The sequence below is a fragment of the Panthera leo genome, chromosome E2, assembly GCF_018350215.1.
Source record: "Panthera leo isolate Ple1 chromosome E2, P.leo_Ple1_pat1.1, whole genome shotgun sequence".
NCBI classification, from domain to species: Eukaryota; Metazoa; Chordata; class Mammalia; order Carnivora; family Felidae; genus Panthera; species Panthera leo.
This window is the reverse complement of record NC_056693.1, coordinates 41,663,223-41,683,850: the sequence shown is the minus strand read 5'-3', so window position 1 is coordinate 41,683,850 and position 20,628 is coordinate 41,663,223. Positions and strand designations below refer to the sequence as shown.

General features: G+C 48.8%; 2 long non-coding RNA genes across 3 annotated transcripts in view; one reads left to right on the top strand and one right to left on the bottom strand.

Annotated features, from left to right (window-relative positions):
* Nucleotides 1-20,628, top strand: part of LOC122208901 — a 481,315-nt gene that overhangs the window by 219,738 nt on the left and 240,949 nt on the right. Inside the window, exon 3 of the long non-coding RNA XR_006197370.1 lies at nucleotides 567-721. This is a non-coding gene — a long non-coding RNA (uncharacterized LOC122208901). The remainder of the gene's footprint in view (nucleotides 1-566; nucleotides 722-20,628) is intronic.
* LOC122208898 lies at nucleotides 675-18,701 on the bottom strand. Of its 2 annotated transcripts, none has more exons than XR_006197365.1 (5): nucleotides 18,335-18,701; nucleotides 17,117-17,613; nucleotides 2,739-2,813; nucleotides 1,058-1,358; nucleotides 675-767 (listed from the first exon to the last, which is right to left on the bottom strand). It is a non-coding gene; the product is annotated as an uncharacterized LOC122208898 (long non-coding RNA). The 2 variants fall into 2 exon arrangements; XR_006197366.1 differs by having other exon boundaries at nucleotides 682-767; nucleotides 17,467-17,613.

Sequence of the window (20,628 nt, the reverse complement as noted above, 5' to 3'; positions counted from 1 at the left end):
TTGGGTTTTTAGGAAGATGGCAGTCATGAGAATGAAGCCTCTAGGGCACTTCTCCGATGATCGGTGAATACAGCGGTCCTTCCTTCCGCCCTCCCTGTCTCCGTGGTGGGTATAATGGGGTCTCTACCCAGATCCCCTTTCTGGGGAGCAGGTGCACCCACCTTCTAGCTGCTGTGAGTGTTGGAGGCTAATTCACAGCCGCCCCCTTCCTGCAGAATTGCCCTCAGTGAGACAGGGGCTGCCTATGAACAACCTGCCCTGGAATGCGCCCTCACTGCCCTGACTGCCCATTCCATTGACTGACCAATGCGAGCACGAGCAGCTGCTCTCCTTCCGCCAGGTGGGACCCACTTCTGGTGCAGTTCCTGCTCTGGAGCTGCCCGGGCGACGAGGTTCGTCTCCACTTGAGGTCACATCCTTCTTGGTACCCACCCTGCCCCGTGGTGCTTCCTTCACTGACTCAGGACCCTACAATCCTGTCATGGGCTCTGCTTCCAGGGGATGCAACCCCAGTCACTTTCCCTTTTGCCTTTTAATGTTTCCTCTTTCCCTCTCTTTCTCTTCAGGAAATCGAGAGAGCATCATTTCATGGAAACCAAATTAGGAGACTGGCCAGCAGCATTGGATGAAGAAGGAGTCACAAAATCAGGACTAAAGAGTGCTCTTTGGCGTTGGCATTTCCAAGGTTTATTGGTACCCTTCTGTCTAATTGAATATCAAGGTACAGTTAAACTTCACCTTCCTCCTTTATGGCTGGGTCTGTAAATCTTAAAAAAAACAATCGTTAATGGTAGAAAAATGCCAGGCAAGTCAATAATCTTGGCTTAGCTTAGTTTCCCTAGCTACAAATCAAGGTTTTTGAGCTAGAGCATCTATCCAAAATTCTGTGATTCCAAGAGCATATCCTTGTGTGATCTTCTGCAGGTAACAGTCCCATTTACCAAGCTTTCATACGTGTCCTACCACAGTGCTAAGCAGGCCATGTGAAGTATCTATTTCAGTCCTCACAGCCACCTGTGAGGTAGGAAGTGTATTACCCCCCTTTTGTTGTACTAACTTGTCCGTGTGCTGAGGCCTCCTGGGTTTGTATCTCCAGCCTGGACCTCGCCCTTGAATCAGCCGGCTTCGGTGTCTGTCAGTTCTAATCATATAACGCCTGTATGAGTCCGGCTCCCATAATAAAATGCCACGGATGGCGGGGGCGGGGAGGGGGAAGCTTGCTCATCAGTCATTTATTTCTTGTAGTTCTGGGGGCTGGACACCTGAGATCAAGGGGCCAGCACGAGCAGGTTATGGTGGAGCTCCTCTTCCTGTGTTGCAGATGACTGTCTCCTTGCTGTGGCCTCACCTAGTCGGGGCTGGGGAGAGTGAAAGAGAGTGAGAGAGGATTAGGGCTTTGGCATAGGAATTTTGGGAGGGCACAATTCAGTCCATAGCAACCTCTGACCAATAATCAATCACACTGGGGCTCAACCTAGCCTGGGAATTCTAGTAGATACTGTAAAATATGCCTCAAGGTTATCCCCCACAAAAGGTGCGGGAGCTGGGCTATTTATCCCCTGGATCCTGGCAGTCATGGGTGAAGGGCTGCTTCGAGGAAGTGCTAACTCCCCGGGGCTTCTGGTCTCCTGTGTGAGCTGAGCATGCTCCAGTGACCAGAAAAGGCCACCACGCAGCATAGCAGGTGCTTGTAGTTGAAGCCATTGGGTCTGCTTGCTCAGGTGTGGTACGTGCTGAGGGAATAGGGAGAGAGGGCGGGACCTGGGGCATGCCAGCTCTCAGATCTGAGTGGAGGGGAGGAGGTCCGGGTGACTTCAGAGGGGGCAGTTTCCGTGTAGGGGTGGGCGCAGAAGCCCCAGTGGAGGGAGTTGCTGACAGACAAGCAATAGGAGCGGAACTGACATGAGGACATCTCCTGAGTGAAGCAGGTGGGAGCCTGGGGTCAGGAGACAGCGTTCTTGTCCCTAGATGGGAGACTTAGGAGCGTGCTTTTGCACTGATGGGAATGCTCAGGGGGTGAGGCGGTGGTGGGTGGTGCAGAATGGATGATCCAGGGAGGGAAGATTGGACGTGTGAAAATTTGAAGACAGATTAGAGGCTAGAGTCCAGACACACACGGAGTGACTGGTCTGTGGGAAGTTGAGAGCCTCTTTTGAGCTGTGAAATGAGGGAGGGAGGGGAGGTGGGACCAGCTCAAGGGGATGGTAAGGGATGATTCATGAGCTTGGTTAATGCCTTTAGTTTTTCAGGGAGATATAGGCAAGGTCAGGACAAAGGAGTGAATGGAGAGACGTGGGGGGGGGGGCATTGGCATTGTCACCCCATTTATTCTATGTTTTTGAGTTATGTGAGCAAGAATAGTTTATTTCCATTTATACAGAAACACCTCTCTTAGCTATCAAGATGATTATTTTCTTTGATCGAAAATAAATACACCTCGGAAGCTTCTACACACTTAGTAACTTTCTCATGGTCTTGAAATTACTTATTGGTTTCTCTTGTCAGCATTGTGTGAATGCCAAATGCAAAATATACTAGTGTTTTTGAAGGGGCAATTTGGAACCGTGAGTGAAATCAACAAGGCATGTAGATTTCAACCCAACAATTTCATGACATTCGAGTACTTTCATGCTTGGAAGGCAAAAGGAGAAGGTATTAAAGAGAGATTAAGAGACATAAGGAAAGAATTTCTCAGGTGTTAGCAAGGGATGAACAGCTAACATTTATTGAGCACTTACTATGATCCCGGCTGTCGATGAAGGTTTTCCAGTCATTTACTTCTGCACTGCTATGAAGGAGGTGATGTGATTATCCTGGGTTTACAAATGAGGAATAAGAGGCTCAGGAAGGTATTAGGTAAGCTACCACAAGTTATAGGACTGTGGTGGAACTAGTAGAAGTAAGTTCTCTAAGGTCTGTGCCTACCTCGACCTCATTTGTTCACTTAGCCTTGTCATGTGACTCTCACCTCTGTATATTCTTAAAAAAACAACCTACTCCCCTCCCCCCCCCCCCCCCCCCCCCCCGCTTTACTGAGATATAATTGGCATGCAACATGGTGTAAATTTAAGGTGTACGTAATGATTTGATACATGTTTATGTTGTGAAATCATCACCACAATAGGGTTAGTTAACACCTCCATCACCTCACATAATTACCGTTTCTTTTTGTGATGAAAGCATTTAAAAGCTACTCTCTTAGAAACTTTCAAGTGTACAACACAGTTTTGCAAACTCTAATCATTATGCTGTACGATAGATCCCCAGAACCGACTCATCTTATAACTGAAGTTTGTACCTTTGGACTGACATCTCCCCACTTCCCCCAACTCTGCAGCCCCTGGAAACCACCATTCTAGTCTCTGTTTCTATGAGTTCGGCTTTTTAAGATTCCACATGTGGGTGACAACATACAGTGTTTGTCTTTCTCTGTCTTATTTCCTCATTACCCCATTTCTCTGGTCCTGATGCACCACCAAAGCCCAAATCCAGAAGACCCGCAGGGCACCAGGAACTTGGGTGGGGCTGGTATATTTCTTTGCAAATTCTATGACAGAAAAAAAAAAAGTCTCACCTCCCACTAACAGATAATTACATGTTAATGAAGCTGATCACCAAATGACAGTGATGAAAAGGAGATTTCTACACTTTAGGAAGTGACTTATAATGATACACACTCCCTTTTCCTCTCCTTCTGTCTTATCTAAAAAAAATGGCAGAGGGAGTTGCATGTGTCATGTAATGTTCTTCATTTACTGCTGTGCTGTGGTTTTCAAAACTAGCATTCTGCACAAGTGTATTAATTTGAGTATAAAGTCCTTTTGTGATAAAATGATGGGTACAGGAACATATAAAATTACATATTTTTGTTGTCTTTGATATAAAATGGATACTCAGGCGGTCCAACATGACAAATGATAACTTCCCCGACAAGAAATAAAGATGTCTAAAGAGTCTGAGAGTTAACATTATGAGTTGTAGTTAGATGCTGTGACACTCAATTTGGAGCATGATAATAACTTTTCAGAGTTCCTGACTTATCCCCTCTGCCTGCCATCATGTGTACTTCTATATAGTTTATGGTTTTAATATTATTCCACGGGTTTGTCCAATCGTATTACAATGAAATTCCTCTCAAAGAAGAGCCAGCTGAGTAATGACGAACAACGTTTGCATTTAACTTAAGGATAGATTCTGTGCTGAAACTGAGCATTCGGACCCCTTGCATTTCCTTAGGTGAGGATGTAGAGAAGCTAATCAATTTGGCCATGAAAAGCAGTTTGTGACTTTGCACATTCTGTACTTAAGCCCAGGGAGAAATTGAAATTCCACGTACTCTCCTCTGGAACACCAGAGATTTTAGTCCAGAGGGGGCTTAGAAACTGCTATACATAATCAAACGTGCAAACGCCTTGTTCACAATTGCTAGTGTTTTCCATCGCACACGTGGGACTGGATTCTTAATGAGCTGCTGGGAATTTCATGTAGTTTATTTAGGGTGTTAAATCCCAGGAAGATGAATTGGGGCGAGGAGGTGGACACGGCTGAATGGGGAGTAGCAGTGTGCTTTGGTCAGAGTGATCTAGTAATGGCCAACAGCGGTGTTCCTGCCCCAGGCCTGACATTCTTGCGTGTGTGACATTCCTCTGTGGATGGAGGCGCTGTCCTTCTCTGGACAAGGGAGAAAAAAATCAAGGGTTAGGATGGGAATAGCCCCAAGGTTCCTCTCTGTTCAGATAGGCTAGGAGTCTACAACCCTAGGTCTGATCTCTGTTCCTTCTTGCAGAGTCCACTGTATCATCTGGGACTCATCAAGCAGGCAAGGGATCCTTAATGGAAAATTCATTCCCATACTTTAGTGAGGGCCCCAGACAAGACAAGGAGAGTCAGGGGACGGAGCGAAATGGTAGCTCTGCTGGGTTTTTAATTACCACTGGTGGTTCAGGTTGGAGAAAGGCCTTTTCCTTTAAAGACAGGGTGCTTGTAATGGAAAAAAGCATGTAGGTGAGTCTGTGGGCAGATCTGATCATTGGCTAAATAGGCGGGGCATTGAGGGGATGACTGAAGGGGGGGTGTCCTGCTACACTGCTTTCTTGAACTGCAACGTGGTATTGGGATGTTAATACGGAGCAAGCAGTTGTCAAGAAATTATTAAAAATTAGCAATGGACCGAGGAAACGCAGGATGACAGATTGGTGCCCAGGGTGCTGGGGGAAAGAATAATTTACAGCCTTCAAGTGAAATCTCAGGTTGTTTGTTCTGCACTTCTGGAAGCACAACACAACATTTGCAGCACGTGTTGGATAAATTAACCTTTTGTTAATGTTGGAAGCTGCTGTCAGCCCCTCCCCCTCCCTTTCTCAGCTTCAGCCATGAGAGGGGTGTGCAAGGGGGTGCGGAACGACACTGTCCCCACCTGCCTCAGAGCTGTCTCACGCGGTCCCCGGGTATTGCAATACTGCTGTCTCACTGCCTTCTGGACTGGAAGCCCCATGAGAGCAGGGACTGTGTCTGTTTTGTGTTTCTGGTGCCTGGCACATCGTGGGTGCTCAGTAAATACTTGTAGCACGCCCAGCTCCTGGGAGCAAGCTCTTCGTGAAGAGCAGACCAGACCAGAGTAGGAGGAGATGAGTGGGTGAGACAGTTTGTGACCCCCATTTCCCCCACCGCAGACTCCCTCCTGGAGGCAGAGGAGAGCAGAGCTCATCTCTGGAGCTTCTCTTTGTTCTCGCTCATCTGCCTGCGGTGCTGGGGGTCAGTGGCTGAGCAGTGTGATTTTTCTGCAGCTCCTGCGTGGAGGAAATTCAGCGGCATGGGTTCCCCTCCCTTGTGCATCCCAGAATGAGCTCTCGGACTGGGCGTCATCAAGGCCAACCCAAGGGCACTGGGGGGGGGGGGGGGGAGGGGCCACCATGCCCTGCAGGGCTACTGCCTCCCAGAGGAAGGCAGGGAATGTCTGTGGCTCCACATTTGGAAGCCAAGTAACTGGTGTTTCTGTGCTCACATTCTCATATGGACGTTATTCAGCTTTTACTAATTGGCTTTACAATTTTCTCAGTAGTTAATATTCATCTGTCAAAGATGGAAGCATAAATAAATAACTTTGGTTCAAGCACACCTTCTTATTAGACCATACATCATGTGAGAAAGTTCGCATTCTTTAACCAGGAAGATGAAATTAGAAACATCTTGAAAAAGCCTTCTTGTTATCAATCATGTCATCTTGAACATGTTTCGAAGCCTGCTGCTGGCATCAAGAATAGATGTTTTATTCAAAAGAATGTATTTAAGGAAAATGACAGCACTTTTCGATTTGAGTTTTTTAAAAACAGGAAATCTTTCAAGTCCTCCTGACTTGAGCATTCTAACGCCTCAGAGGATGTGTGGAATGGTTCTAGCCTTTTCTGGATGTACCCCGTAAGGGTGGAGAATTTTCTGACCCTTTAGCAAGGGTGTGGGGCAAAAAGACAAACGTGTGGTTTGGCTGAATGTCCTGGGTCTTGTGTGGCTTTGAAAAAGTCACTTACCCTGTCTGGCTTCGGTCTATTCATTTATAAAATGAAGAGGTTGTATGAGATTAGTGTTTCAGCTCAGGCTTCTATAACAAGTTACCATATCCTGGGTGGCTTAAATAGCAAATATTGACTGCTCACAGTTCTGGCAGCTGGAAGTCCAAAATCAGGGCCCTAGCAGATCAAGGACCTGGAGAGAGCACTTTTCTTGGCCTGCAGATGGCCGTCTTCCTGTTGTGTCCTCATATGGTAGAGAGCATTGAGCAACACTCCATGTCTCCTCCTCTTTTTATCCAGGCGTGGCTCTCATCCTGAGGATCCTACCTCGTGACCTCATCTGACCCTAATTACTTCCCAAAGGCTCTCCCCCCCCCCCAAAATGTCATTAGCACCTTCAACATTATTGGGCTTGGGATTTTCTTGCTCCTGGCTCACTGCCTCCTCCTTCCAGCCTGGGAGCACACACACGGGGCTAGACATTCTCCAGTGCCCCTCCAGCTCTGACCTGCTTGACCCAGGAGAGATGGGATGAAGGGTTCATGTGGCTCTGTATCCAAACCCCTCCTCCCAAGATGGCTCAGGGTCTTTCCCACCCCCAGCCATGCCTACATTCAGTTACACAGCACAGTGTGTGCAGGGAGGTAGTCCCTGAACTAAGAGAAGAGGATCCTTGCCCCAGCTCTACCCACCTTGGGTAGTGACCTTGGGTAAGTCACTGCCCTTCCTGGGCTCACTCTCCCAATCCATAGAACAAGGCAGTTGTTGTATAGGCTGATCTCCAAAAGCCAAGATTTAATAATCCCTCTTGGAGTTACAAGGTAGCTGAGATCTGGATGTATTTCTGTAAAACAAATGGAATCTAATCTTTTCCCCCCAGAGCCCAGATCCTATGGGGCAATGTGTTCCTTATTGGAAAGAGTTTAGAATCTGTCTGTCAAATGAATCCAGAAAATATAGGGACTCAGTCAATCACGTAGGCCCCTTATCAGCACCAGAGGTCATTCTAGGGCAAGAACATTCAAAGCTTTTCCCCTCCACGATGGTCCCAGAGAGCGATCCTGTCTGTATCCCTAAACTTGCTTCTCATTTAAAAGCATGAACACAACTCCTCAAAATGCACAACTTAATTTTGAATTCTTTCCCTTCTTTACGCTTAAATATAAAGTCATAGTTTGTAAAAATGCATAAACACCGAACCTACACTCAGCCATATGCTGCCAACCACACCCATCTGCCGCCCCGAATTCCCAGCATGACTGGCTGTCAAATACTCATCATGGACAGTTTGCCAAATGCCTCACAGCCAAACCTCACGGAAAATTAATAGTGTTAAGTATGTCTGTGACATCTCTTGTGAATCAGATGGGTCAGTTTATGACAACATGTTTCCCTCAACCCCCATTCGAAAACCGAAGGCATTAGGTTGGATTACTGGAGGCAGCGGCCAGAACAGAAATAAGGACAAATTCCAGTCCTGAGAGCCCACAGTCCATCAGGACAGATATGCCTGTAAGCGACATGCAATGTATCCGAAACACTAAAATAATTGACAAGGGACCTCAGCGGAGGGAGAAGCACATGCTGGCAGGCAGATCATTGGGGGGCAGGCGTCTGGACCAGGCTCTGGAAGAGGCATGCACAGAAGTAGGACTTGAGGCCCCAGGGCGACGGTGCGCAGTGCACATTCCAGGAACAGCAGATGTGAGTGCAGGTAAGATTGGGAAGGCTGGTTGGGGCCCAACCTCAAAGGCCTCGAATGCCAGCCTGAGGGCTGAAGCTCTTGTGCAAGAAGCGACCAACCCACTGTAAGAGCGGAGATTGACAAGGAGGGGAAATGTGGACTTTGGAGAAAAGACAGTCTGAGGTTCAAATCTTGGGTGTTCTGTTTCTCAGTTGGTGACCTTTGGCCAGTCCCTCAACCCAGCATCTCCATAATGGGGCACTTCCAGGTGGTACATCACCTTTTGCAACAGTGAGAGCCAACGCGTGTTGGTGCACACTGGGCCGTGCGTGTCTTAAACTTTCCATAACTCGTGTCACCTAATCTTCGGAATGACTTTCTGGGGGTTATTACCCAATTTCACAGGTGAGGACACTGGGACTCAGGCACGGGCCCCCGCTTTACACTGTTGAGCTTGAGAGAGCTTCCCACCTATGCGATGATGTCAAGGTGTTGCACACAGCCCAGTATTAGCACTCATCCCCCTCACGGTCTTGGGAAGAGCTGGGCGCATGCTATTAAGCATTTCCCACGAGCTGACTTATTTAATCTTTGCAATGGGCCTATGAGGTTGGCACATTGCTTCCCCTGTTATATGGGTGGGGAAGGCTGTAACTGTTCCTGTCACCTGATATCGGGAGAGCCAGGGTTTGGTTGATTTATCTGCCCTCCATCACATGCCCAGAGATTCCAATTTCATTGCCTGGCATGGAGTCAGGCATTGGTATTTCTTAAGGCTGCCCAGGTGATTCTGACGTGATCCTGGGGCTGTGAGCCCCCTGGCCTGGTAGCAAAGCTCCCAAGACTTTAAAAAACCAAAAACTCCAGGGGCACCTGGGTGACTCATTCGGTTAAGTGTCTGATTCTTGATTTTGGCTCAGGTCATGATCTCACGGTTCATGAGTTCAAGCCCCGAGTCAGGCTCTGTGCTGATATCTCGGAGCCTGCTTGGGATTCTCTCTCTCCCTCTCTTTCAGCCCCTCCCCTGCTTTTGAGCTCTCTCTCTCTCTCTGTCTAAATAAGTAAATAAATAAAAGCCCACAGAACTCCACATCCTTCTTTATCCACAGTGCCCAGGTATTCCCAAACCTAGACCTTTGTTCAGTAAACAGACTGACCTCCAACAAAACAAAGTTTGGATTGTGCTGTTACTGTTATTGTCTTTAAGAAAAGGGCAGAGGGAGAGAAGCTCTTCCAAACATGGAGATACCTGGTTGGGTCACAAAGTGCCCGGGTGAAGTAGCCTTGACCTCACCTGCCAGGTGTCCGTCATCGCCTGCTGGCACAGCAGACTTGATTTTCTAAGGGTATTTGGGGGAATATGGTCAGCGGGGCTCCTGAATGGAAGAAAGTATGGGCTTTGGCAGGAGAAGGCAAGGTTTTAATTTTATTTCTCCCCTTTGAGGAAAGAACCCCTGTCCGAGGGCTCTCAGAGACACCGGAAAAGGAGATTTGACTTTCAATCCTTCTGAATTAAGGAGATGAGTTTCGAAGATAATGTGTAACGTGGAAATTCACCTTGCTGCTGCGTTCTGTCTCTGGGGGCAAGTGCTCTTCTGAGTTCGTACAGGGCCCCGGTATCCATGTGGTGGCCCAGCCTCTGTGGCACCCGGTGCGGCACAGCTAATACCTGCCCTGCTTTCCCACACCCACCGGGCTTCTCTGCCTCAGTAGCTCAGGACACAGCCGGCCACCACGCGTGGAGACCTTTCCCTGTTTTTCAGAGAGGGTCGTGTTGTCTCCGTGTGGACACCCTCAAGGAGGGAAGGCCATCGACGGCCCCCAGGATCAGGCGATTCCTTCAAGTTGTGGTTCTGAAAAGTGGGTGAGCGCCTTGGGTGACTTACTTGACTTAAGCCTCAAGGTGGGTCTGGCCTTTGGCATTAAGGTCTGCCTATGCTGGCAGATACCTTTCGTGGTCTGTCCGGAGGTGGTTTCATCACCAAAGAGGCTTTGCGTGGGCAGGGGCACCCTCCCACTGACCCCTGACCTTGTCGTTCTGCTAAAAGTGACAGTGATAATGATAATGGTAATAACTGCAGCTACTTACACAGGCCAGTGCTGCTCCAAGCACTTTACAAACACCGTGTGCTTCATTTCTCACCGCAGTCCTCTGCGGTTGTTTACTTTATCTCCATTTTCCAGGGGGAGCCTGAGGCCCAGAAAACTCAAGAAGGTGGTCATCATAGGTGGCAGAGCCATTTTTCAACCTGGGTCTTCTTATTTCTAAGGCCTGTGCCCTTTCATCGCTCAGGAGTGCAGGCCTAGGAAATTATTTTGTAAATTCAGTTGCAACACGCCCCTCGAAGAGGTTCTGTGTTTAGTTCAAATCTGCTTTCTGGAGGCCCTGCTGGCATGCATCATGGAGTCCATTTGATCAATGTTCCCCTTAAAACATTCACAGTTCCAAATATAAAACTGAAAACACCAGCCCACTACAGGGATTTTTTTTTAAGGAAGAAACTGAAGTATCCAGTTTTAGACCTATAAGCGGTCTTAAAGACAGTGTCATGTAAGCTCCCCATTTATACATGAGAAAACTGAGGCCAAGGAGGGAGGGAGCAAACTGCCCAAGGTCGCGGAACAAGTTAGTGGTGGATCTGCACACTCACAGTTTGCCCGTATCTCGGGTGGGTGCCACAGGGCTGCTGAGGGATGAAGTGTTTGTGACATACCTGGTCCAGTACTTGGTACTTAGAGGCAGGCCGTGTTGGGGGACAGGTGCTGAGGCCTGTCGGCAGTGCGGTGAGGGTGGAAGGGGAGGGGAGCGATCCCCGAGGTAGAGGCAGTGGGAACTGGTTGTAGGCTCAGAAGGAGAGCTGTCAGAAACGGATGACTCCCAGGTTTCTCAGTTTCAACGCCTCTGAAAAGGGTTTCAAAAGATGAATAGGAGTTTACACAATGGACAGGACAGAGACAGGTCTTCTGCCCAGAAGGAATGGCCGTGCGAAGGCACATTGTACTGGTTTGTGCTGGATGTACTGGATGTACTGGGGCGTGCAGCACAAGGCCTCTCTTGGGCTCTAGTTACCCTGGTGAGGCACGGACCATAACGAAACAGGCATCTTAGCAGCAGTGACGACTATAGATGCAGCAGGGAGAGAAAATGATCATCAGTGCTTGAAACAATGAAAGGTATTTCAACGCTTGGTTCACAGACATCTTACGAGCTCCATCCAGAGGCTCTGAGTTAATGAAATTTAGGCAGCTCTCCACCTTCCCGACTTGCTCGTCCCCTTGTCACCCGAGCTGTGGGCCTGGGGGCTTCCTGGAGAACAGGGAAGCCCCAGGCCCTCGGTTCTCCCTCTGAGCTGCCTCTTGTACAGCTCTTAGGTGCCGCTGGATCAGAACTGGGGATGATGGGAGCGGTAGGTCTTCTCATCAGAGCTGCAGAGTGGTTCCAGCCATTCTTTCATTCCCTTCCCCAAATCTTATTGTAACCAGCCTGCAAACATCTTCATTTCTGACCAGATCACAGCAGCATGCAGAATGCCACGTACTTCGGAAGGCTAAACCAAGACCTGTCTTCTTTATTTTCTTTTGTTTTGGGGCTTTTATTTGTTCCATTTCCAGAGCTGATCCCAGGTCTTGAGGTCCTGGATCTGGGAGTTGCCTGCTGAAAAGGGTGTGTGTGTGTGTGTGTGTGTGTGTGTGTGTGTGTGTGTGTGTGTGTGTGTCTGGTCAGCATCTCAGCAGCAGAGCTGAGCAGGTGACATGAAACCAGCCATGCCTGAAGCCTCCCTACTTACTGGGCATGTCTGACTTACAGCCCCTGTGTCCCTGTCAGGGATGCTCCAGATAAACAGGTCCAAGCACACCGTTACTGTCTGGTGAGCTCCTCATCACGCTCTTCCCCACCATATGGCAACCTGTGGGCACACTGGAAACCCTGGGTGCTTCGTTCCACTGGGACCAGAGAGTTTGTCCCTGTAGGATCTAAGGGGGGCATTGAATGGCATGTGTCTTCTGTGTCGTCTCGCAGTTGCCGGGTGGAGAATTCGCTGCTGGAATCCGACCACCGGGGTGGTCTACGCAGCTCCTAGGGCAGACCCTGTGCTGCCCCCTGTGAGTTCTGCATGTGTGTCATCTCACCTCGTTCCTCCTACAACATAGGTGGCCCAGAGAAGTTCAGGAATGTGCCCAAAGTCACACAGCCACTGAGGGCTGGAGCAGGGCCAAGGACCAGGATGGTCGGGCTTCAAAGGTGGCAGGTGAGCTCAACCCTGATGCAACAGCTGTCCCCAGGGTGTAGCTGTGGTACATCTACACCTTATCAGTTAGAGTGCATTCAAGACTTATTCTCCTAAATACATATGAATTGCAGAATGCCTGCAAAGGCTAGGAGGGATGAAGGCACCAGGGGGGATCCAGAGGAAAGAGCCCATGATGGGGAGGGGTTCCCCCCCCCTTCCTCAGAAGAAGAAAACTCTTAAATTTTAAGAGTTAATTTTAATTTTAAATTTTAAATTTAATTTAAATTTTTTAAATTTTTAAATTTTTAAATTTTTAAATTTTTAAATTTAATTTTAAATTTAATTTAAATTTTAACTCTTAAAAAAAACTCTTTTTTTTTATTTATTTATTTATTTATTTTTAACATTTATTTATTTTTGAGACAGAGAGAGACAGAGCATGAACAGGGGAGGGTCAGAGAGAGAGGGAGACACAGAATCTGAAACAGGCTCCAGGCTCTGAGCTGTCAGCACAGAGCCCGACACAGGGCTCGAACTCACAGAGTGCAAGATCATGACCTGAGCCGAAGTCGGCTGCTCAACCGACTGAGCCACCCAGGCGCCCCCTTTGTTTTGTTTTCTGAGAAAGGGAGAGTGGGGGAGGGCCAGAGAGAGAGGAAGAGAGAGAGAGGGAGAGGGAGAATCCCACACAGGCTCCATGTCCAGCGCAGAGCCCAACAGGGGGCTTGATCTCACGACTGTGAGATCATGACCCGAGTCAAGGTCAAGAGTCAGATGCTCAAAAAACTGAGCCACCCAGGTGCCCCCAGAAGGAAACTCTAATGACTCAAGTTCATTAGAATGGAGGAGGAAGGGGTAGAGACATGTCTGACTATGTGAAGAACCCATGGGAAAGAACTAACTAGTTCTCCATGTCCCTGATTTGTAGCACTAAATTCTGTTTTGATCAAAGGAAGGACCTTGTTTGTGATGCCCAAATGTGAGCAGTTGGTAGTGAGCGCTCTGTCACTGGAAGCATCCTGTCAAAACAGAAACCCCTTGTCACTTCAGTGAGAATTTCAGTATCCACTAAGTGGGCTGGGGGCGGGCAGCAGTGACAGCCTTTTAGCCTAACATAGAACTGAGCCAAAGTTTTAATTAATTTCCCAAAGATTCCAGAAAACATTAGAGACAAATATAAAGTTTCATGGGACAAGATGTTCTTTCCGGCACTATTTATCATACTAGACATTAGAAACAACCCAGTGTCCCCAAATTGGGTATTGGAGACACAAAATAGGGTACCACCGTATAATGTAATATTCGTTTGTCATTCAGGTGAGGTTTAAAAACAGAATTTAAGAGGTGCCTGGGTGGCTCAGTTGGTTAAGCGTCTGGCTCTTGGTTTTGGCTCAGGTCATAATCTCACGGATCGTGAGTTCTAGCCCTGCATGGGGCTCCGCACTGACGGTGTGGAGCCTGAGTGGGATTCTCTCTCTCTCTCCCTCTCTCTCTCTGTCCCTCCCCCAGTCGTACGCACTCTCTCTTAAAAGAAAGAAACTAAAAAAAAAAAAAAAAACTCACCACATGAGTAATGTGGGGAAATGGGAGTACGAAAAGTATAAATGCACAGAAGTAAAAATGCAGAAATATGCACACACACGTGGAAGTTGACTCAGGAACAGGAAAAAGTGAAGTGGAGACACAAGGACAAGGTATAAGCCATGATCAGGGTCTAGTGGTGAGCTAACCAGGGCCACGTACCGTGATGTGTGCCGCAGAGGTCCTCACCAAGGGCCTGCGTCATGTTTAAAACCAAAGCACATGTTATCACAATGTTATTTAAACTTTTTAAATGTTTATTTATTTATTCTGAGAGAGAGAGAGAGAGAGCAAGCACAAGTGGGGAAGGGGCAGAGAGAGAGAGAGAGAGGGAGAGAGAGAAACCCAAGCAGGCTCTGCACTGTCAGCACAGAGCCAGATGCAGGGCTTGAACTCACGAACTGTGAGATTATGAGCGAAAACCAAGAGTCAGATGCTTAACAGACTGAGCCACCCAGGCGCCCCAAAATGTTATTTTTGAAGACTAGAATGGCACAGGGAAAACACAATATCCGGTTAAGTGAAAAATGCAGGATGTGAAAATAGGCATATATTATGACCCTAATTATGCCCATATGTTTAGTTATTTATCCCCTATTTGTTTCCTGGAAAGCACTGACAACAGCATAGGTGAACACACATGAGCATGCCCTCCCCCGTGTCCTCAGGGGAAGCCTAAAGCCAGGGTCTGAAAATGCTGTTGGTGGTCCTGGGCTGTAAGGTTGTGGGTAATTTCATTTTTTGGCTTTGCTTCAGTATTCTTCAGTATTTTCTTCAGTATTTTCCTAATTTTTGTTTTGTTGTTTCCTAGTAATGTTTATATAATCAAGAGGGAAGTCCCAGAAAAACCAAAAACAATTCCTGGAGCCTGTTAGGACCCTAAGGACTGATAATTCCCCTTCCTGCTGCTCTGAACTTTCTAATCCTCACTGAAGGGACAGATGGCCGGAGACCTTCCAGACAAGGGAGGCCTTCAGCAGTGTGTGCTCTGCAAAGGGTCAGCTGCGTGCCCGGACCAGCTAGGCAGGAGGACAGGCACCGTCCCCAAGTTCAGCTGGGGTTCCTGCTAACAAGTCTTTGGTTGTCACTTTGGAAACTGGCTTGGGCTATCCCAGGTCTCTCAAGATGCTTTGTTAAACACGTCCTACCGAATTCATCAGCTCAAACCAAGCCTTGTCATAATCCCCAGAATCACAGCAAATGTAGACAGGGGGTGATGACACCCCCGGGGTGCACATCAGGTTTACTCATACTTTTATAAAGAGGTAATTTGCAAAAGTGCAGTTAATCCCACCGCGCTTTATAATTTAAATGTCGCTGGAAATGATTGCTGACATATAACTGATTAACAGCAGCCCTTAGTGCCAAATAAATCAGCATCTAATCCAGAGTATGTATTAAGATGGAAGGAGATAAAAAGAACCTTCTCCTCCACCCCCTCCGCTGTTATTTTGATAGAGTGCCCAACTTTTCTCACTGGTTTGGGAGTTTGACTAAAAGCTATTTTCTCACAAGAAAAAGACACATAAACGATAAATTGTCAAAACCGAAGTGTGATTTTTCCCATGGGGGAATTGAATTACACCCTCTTCCTTTGATATGGTTGGGAGAACCTGTCAATCACTCTGCCCAAAGCTGGGGCAGGGGAAGGTGAGGGAGGCCACCTCCGTCTCCCCACATTCTAGAAAGATAAGCCACCAGTTAGCATTTCCAGGAGCCACCTAGTTCCGTCCTTCCCAAGGCATAATACATTTTGGTTTTTGCCTTTGATTCAGTGAGCGACCCTGTATCCTTCCAATAAATTCCTTTAAAAAAAATTTTTTTTTTTTACATTTATTCATTTTTGAGAGACAGAGAGAGACAGAACACAAGCAGGGGAGGGGCAGAGAGAGGAGACACAGAATCCAAAGCAGGCTCCAGGCTCTGACCTGTCAGCACAGAGCCTGACGTGGGGCTCGAACTCATGAGCTATGAGATCATGACCTGAGCTGCAGTCGGATGCACAACCGACTGAGCCACCCAGGTGCCCCAATAAATTCCTTTAAAAAAAAGTTAGCCCTCTGGCTGGATGGCAAGCCTAGCCCCTAAGTGGAGATTGTAATTTTCTTAAGGAAGGTTTCTTCTTTTGCTTCTTACCGACTGGCCTCTCCAACCCCTCCTCACTCCCTTGCCCGAGGAGGGGGCTGCTTACTCTTGCAAGTAAGTTGTCACCTGTCAGGGCTCCAGGGTGCCAGGGCCAGGGCGGAGGAGGGCAGAGGGTGACCCTTGCCTCTTACCTGCGACGGACTGCCGGCTGACCTGAGTGAACCTTGTCTTGGGAAGGCCCTCTGGCAGGGTCACCTTTCCTACACCTCGCTGGGTCTCTGGCTATTCACATCTAAAAAAAACTTTACTCTCTTTTAAATGCATTTTCAAAGGTTGTAGTCCTTGAAGTGGAAGAGGCCCTTTTCTCTCCATGAACTCAATTTTGGTTTTGTTAAATTGACAGCAATGCCTCAGTGGTAGGAAAGGAGTGTCTCTTAAAACAAAAGAAATAGTTACATCATACGGTCAGTGTTTACCGCCAACACGTATCCGAAGGGGGCTTGGGTTTCTTTAGCGATAATTCCCTGGGTTTGGTCTCAACCCACTGGACGCTCAGGACTCTCAAAGAGGCGTCTCCTCCGGAGACAAATGACTTGAAGTAGGTCTCAGAGGTGCAGACCTGTATCTGGAGGTGCTCTTATTTAGGATGCTGGATTTCAAACTTTTTTCTTTTTTAAAGCAGCAGAACCTTTTTTTTTTTTCAACTGATATATATAACGCAGGCACAGATCCCCTTTACAGAAGACGCAAGCCCGAGGAAAAACTAGGACAAATTTAACACTGATTTCCAATGGTTTAAGGTTAGCCAACCTAGATATCTGCATATCTTTAAGTAATATTCTAATTATTTATCACTTCGGCAATAGCAGGTGAAATGTTGATGCTGCGCTTTTGTCTGCCTTTCTAGAGCTCTGGATTTCATAGGTCAAGGTAGAGGGGTCATCCGTGACTCAGGTAAGCCTGCCTATTCAAAACCCATCTGTTGAGATCAGCAGAAAGACCAGAACCCAGGCTTTGCCACCTACCTGTAACCAAATTTCACAGAAGTTCTGGCAGAATGATAATCGTGTCCGGATTGGATGGAGTGTTTGCTGTGTACCAGGTGCTGGGCCAAGGGTCGCTTGTCATCTCACTCAGTGCCCCTGACAGTCCCAGGAAGTAGGTACTGTTTTGCTGAGAGGCAAACTCAAGTTCAGAGAGTTTGCCCATTCACACATGGTCACACAGTAAGTAGAGGGCACAACTGAGGTTTGTACCCTGGCGGTGACACTCAGGAGCCCATCACCTGGAGCTAGCTTTGCACGCTGTAATTTGATAGAGCAGTAGCAAATCCCATTTCCCCTTTCCACTTCCTCCCTTGCTGTTCATTCCATACCATCCGGACTCTGCCCTTCTCTCCTCCTTTGCCTGGAGACAGCCTGCTCCATTTCTTCATCTTCCTCGGCGCCCCTGGGGCAGCTGACACCCAATCTCACTGTTGTTCAAATGCAAACATCACTAGGGCCAGCTCCTGGCGTCCACCCTAGGAAAGATAAGATGGAAAGTTAATGCCCCCAAACTTCCAAGGAATGTGCAGAGGAAATGATTTGTGATGTGTGGTTTGAAACACTAAACTCCTCCTGGGCTGGAAGCTATGTCCTGCTTGTTGGTAGCTGCTGGCTGGTTCTCCACCCCCACGGCTGTGTCCCGTGTGCCTGTTTGAGGAGGAGCTCTCCTTTTAAGGAGAACAGGGTTGGTAGATGTTCTTCCCCAGCGTCTTGCAGGCCGAGACCCTGGGCTTCTGCCAACATCAGCCTGAGATGCAAGCCGTGTTGGCAAATGGCTTGCCCAGACCCGCATGCGTCCACAATAATCTGTTTGGTGGCCAGGCCTGCTTCCCCCACTGCGCCCATGGCTGCCACCACACGCCTTCCATCTCATCTCGTCTCAGTCTGGTCCGATGGAAGCGACAGCAGGAAATCTGCTCTCATGTCCCTTCCCTAACCTCTAATCCTGATGCGGACAAGGCAGGGTGGGGTCTGCTCAGTTTAGTGACGGCTCAGGGCCGCTGCAGCTGGGCTCATAGCAAGACTAGATCTGGAGATGAGGCTGTGGGCATTGGGCGTCCTGGCAGGATCCTGAGCTGGCAGGAGCTTGCCAGAGGAAGGAAGACCAGCGTCCATTGGATCCGGGCAGACAGGAGAAGAGACCATGATGTTTTGGAATGTGGGATCTGGGAGGACTGGCAGAGGTCTTGAGTTTACCGGTCATGACAGAATGAAGCCTGGAGCCTTGCCTCCTGGTTCTTAGTACCTTCTACCTCATTGTCCTTTCTGTGGCGTTTCTGATCTCTCGGAAGGAGTCACACCATGCCCCTGTTCAGACAGCATTCAGCTTATTCCACCGTTCCAGCACAGTCTACCCTGCCCTGTTAGCTGAGACACATGTTCCTTCCTGAACTCTCCTGTTCTTTCTAGCTTAACTCAGCTTGGCCACCCAGCCCCTGGGTGATGGGGGCTGGGCACTGAGCTTTTGGGAGGCTCTACCCAGCAGCTCTGGAGAGCCTGGCAGAGATGGGTGTTGGAGGAGGGGACACTGGCCCTACAGCATGGGAGAAAGCCTGGTGCCTTGGCCAGGCAAGAGAGAGGACAGATGAGTCACAAAGCAGAGGCAGATGTGGGGGGATGGGCACAGCAAGGTGTCATAATTCAAACTCTCTGGTGGCAAGTGACAGAAACTCGGCTGCCTCTGGTTTAAGTGATAGAGGGGACATATTGGAAAGCATTGACGTGGCCACGGATTTGATATCTCCTTGCGTTCCATGCCAGGCGTCTCCTTCACTGTGTGGTGGTCCCAGCCTGGCTGGAAAGCCCCAGCTACACAGCCTTTTCCTCCAGCTCCAGCTTGAGAAGTCTCAGGAAAGGACCCTGTTGGCTTGAATCATATGAACATCTCGGGTCAATCTGTCATCTCTGGGTCTCCGTTTTCTCCTATCTTGAATGAATAAGAGGGACTGAATGATCTCTAAAGACTCACTGGGTCATGAGAGAGACATGTCTTTTCCTTTCTGTATCCCCAGAACCTAGCACAGGGTGGGCGCCTACCACCCAGTGGCTTTCCTTCCCTGTATGCAAATGAGTCTGCTTCTTCCCCAATATCTCTTTTTGCTGGGACCCTCCAAGAACCGACTTCTGGGGCATTTCTCAGAATCCTTAAGTCCTGGGCCAAGCCCTGGGTTGGGAAAGGCATGTTTATGATGCAGACCAGGTCGGGGAGATCTGTCTCCAAAGGAGCAGCAGCTTGGGAACGGCTGACTATGTTGGATGGCCTGGTGAGAGCATTTCCAGCCTGGCTCTGCTTTCTGGGGTGGGTGGAGGGAGGGGTGCCCAGAGAGCTGGATGAGCGAGGTGAGCCCCCGTGGAGACCAGCAGCTGTAGCCCGAGGGCCTCTGCCTGGGTTGGGGCCGAGGGCCCCCGGGGAGGTTCTGTGTGCCTAGAATGCCAGGCCTCCTGTGGGCTCCAGTCTCCAGTGCTGAAGGAGACCAGGTGGTGGCGTCAGTTGGAGGCGAAGGGGTCGGGGAGCCTGGAAGAAGGGCCACTCTGTTGTCTCAGCTCCACTTTGTCTTCAGGCTAAGGAGGGCTAATAAGGAATTTTGCTATCAGAGAGAATAAATAGTAGATTCACAGTGCGGGCATCTGAGGCCGAATCCCGGTCCCGTCACCCATCACGTGATAGGATGAGCTGATTAGCTGCTTTGAGCCTCAGTCTTGCCGTCTGTAAGATGGACCTGACAGTATAACCTACCTGACAATGTTGTGTCTGAAAAGTAACCACACACGTTATTGAAGTCGTGGTCATTTTTGGTGGAGCCATTCCTTTGTGAAAAGTTATATCTTAAATTCATAGTTCCCAAGCTGGGCATGTGGAGCCCTGGACTCTCTGAGTGCCTGCCCCGCCTGGGGTCGGGATGTGGGATGGGGAGGGCTTCAGTGAGAGGCTGAGCTCAGTCTTCTGATTTCAGCCAGTGGAGCTCTGCTCACAGGGGTTTTCTCATCGGGGTTCCATATCATGTTTTAAAACACTTTATTTTAACGTTTATTTTTGAGAGAGAGAGAGAGAGAGAGAGAGAGAGAGAGAGAGAAGGGGAGGGGCAGAGAGAGAGGGAGACACAGAATCGGAGGAAGCAGGCTCCAGGCTCTGAGCTGTCAGCACAGAGCCTGACGCGGAGCTCAAACCCACAAACCACGAGATCATGACCTGAGCGGAAGTCAGACGCTTAACCGCCTGAGCCACCCAGGCGTCCCAAGGGTTCCATACCATATTTAACCTGACAAAAGGGGTTGCTGCTCTAGAGCATATCAGCAGCTGGTGGCGAAGCGGAAGGAATGCGAGAGCTGTGGAGCCAGGTCAGCGCTTCCCCAGCAACTCCACCGTGCAGGGTCATGGTGAGGATCAGGGATGCCCGTCGTGTCTCGGGACCCACGCATGGCGGGTGCTTTCCTGTGTGAGCCCACGATACGCACAGGGACCCTGGGAGGTGGATGAGGTGTCTGGAGCT